We start from the raw sequence: 1,812 nt of genomic DNA, 5'->3' as shown, positions 1-1,812 counted from the left end.
AAGGATGACCATGAGGTCAAAAGGATGACCAGTAGTTGTGGTTCTCGCCCCGGGACTTGGGTCAGAGTATAGCCCAAGTGGAGCACTTGTGTCGGCCTAGGGAGGCTGTGCCGGGCCCCCTGGAGGTCTAAAGGATGACCATGAGGTCAAAAGGATGACCAGTAGTTGTGGTTCTCGCCCCGGGACTTGGGTCAGAGTATAGCCCAAGTGGAGCACTTGTGTCGGACTAGGGAGGCTGTGCCGTGCCCCCTGGAGGTCTAAAGGATGACCAGTAGTTGTGGTTCTCGCCCCGGGACTTGGGTCAGAGTATAGCCCAAGTGGAGCACTTGTGTCGGCCTAGGGAGGCTGTGCCGGGCCCCCTGGAGGTCTAAAGGATGACCATGAGGTCAAAAGGATGACCAGTAGTTGTGGTTCTCGCCCCGGGACTTGGGTCAGAGTATAGCCCAAGTGGAGCACTTGTGTCGGACTAGGGAGGCTGTGCCGTGCCCCCTGGAGGTCTAAAGGATGACCAGTAGTTGTGGTTCTCGCCCCGGGACTTGGGTCAGAGTATAGCCCAAGTGGAGCACTTGTGTCGGACTAGGGAGGCTGTGCCGTGCCCCCTGGAGGTCTAAAGGATGACCAGTAGTTGTGGTTCTCGCCCCGGGACTTGGGTCATAGTATAGCCCAAGTGGAGCACTTGGGTCGGACTAGGGAGGCTGTGTCGTGCCCCCTGGAGGTCTAAAGGATGACCAGTAGTTGTGGTTCTCGCCCCGGGACTTGGGTCAGAGAATAGCCCAAGTGGGACACTTGTGTCGGACTAGGGAGGCTCTGCCGTGCCCCCTGGAGGTCTAAAGGATGACCAGTAGTTGTGGTTCTCGCCCCGGGACTTGGGTCAGAGTATAGCCCAAGTGGAGCACTTGTGTCGGACTAGGGAGGCTGTGCCGTGCCCCCTGGAGGTCTAAAGGATGACCATTAGTTGTGGTTCTCGCCCCGGGACTTGGGTCAGAGTACAGCCCAAGTGGAGCACTTGCGTCGGACTAGGGAGGCTGTGCCGGGCCCCCTGGAGGTCTAAAGGATGACCAGTAGTTGTGGTTCTCGCCCCGGGCCGTGGGTCTGAGTATGGCCCAAGTGGGACACTTGTGTCGGACTAGGGAGGCTCTGCCGTGCCCCCTTGAGGTCTAAAGGATGACCAGTAGTTGTGGTTCTCGCCCCGGGACTTGGGTCATAGTATAGCCCAAGTGGGACACTTGTGTCGGACTAGGGAGGCTCTGCCGTGCCCCCTTGAGGTCTAAAGGATGACCATGAGGTCAAAAGGATGACCAGTAGTTGTGGTTCTCGCCCCGGGACTTGGGTCAGAGTATGGCCCAAGTGGTGCACTTGTGTCGGTCTAGGGAGGCTGTGCCGGTCCCCCTGGAGGTCTAAAGGATGACCAGTAGTTGTGGTTCTCGCCCCGGGACTTGGGTCAGAGTATAGCCCAAGTGGAGCACTTGTGTCGGACTAGGGAGGCTGTGCCGGGCCCCCTGGAGGTCTAAAGGATGACCAGTAGTTGTGGTTCTCACCCCGGGTCGTGGGTCCGAGTCTGGCCCGAGTAGAGCACTTTGGTCGGCTACCGGGGGGTGTGCCGTGCCCCCTGGAGGTCTAAAGGATGACCAGTAGTTGTGGTTCTCGCCCCGGGACTTGGGTCAGAGTATAGCCCAAGTGGAGCACTTGTGTCGGCCTAGGGAGGCTGTGCCGGGCCCCCTGGAGATCTAAAGGATGACCATGAGGTCAAAAGGATGACCAGTAGTTGTGGTTCTCGCCCCGGGACTTGGGTCAGAGTATAGCCCAAGTGGA

This window comes from Nothobranchius furzeri, unplaced genomic scaffold (genome assembly GCF_043380555.1).
Source record: "Nothobranchius furzeri strain GRZ-AD unplaced genomic scaffold, NfurGRZ-RIMD1 Scf231, whole genome shotgun sequence".
In the NCBI taxonomy this organism is placed as follows: Eukaryota; Metazoa; Chordata; class Actinopteri; order Cyprinodontiformes; family Nothobranchiidae; genus Nothobranchius; species Nothobranchius furzeri.
Note: the sequence above shows the minus strand (reverse complement) of the source record.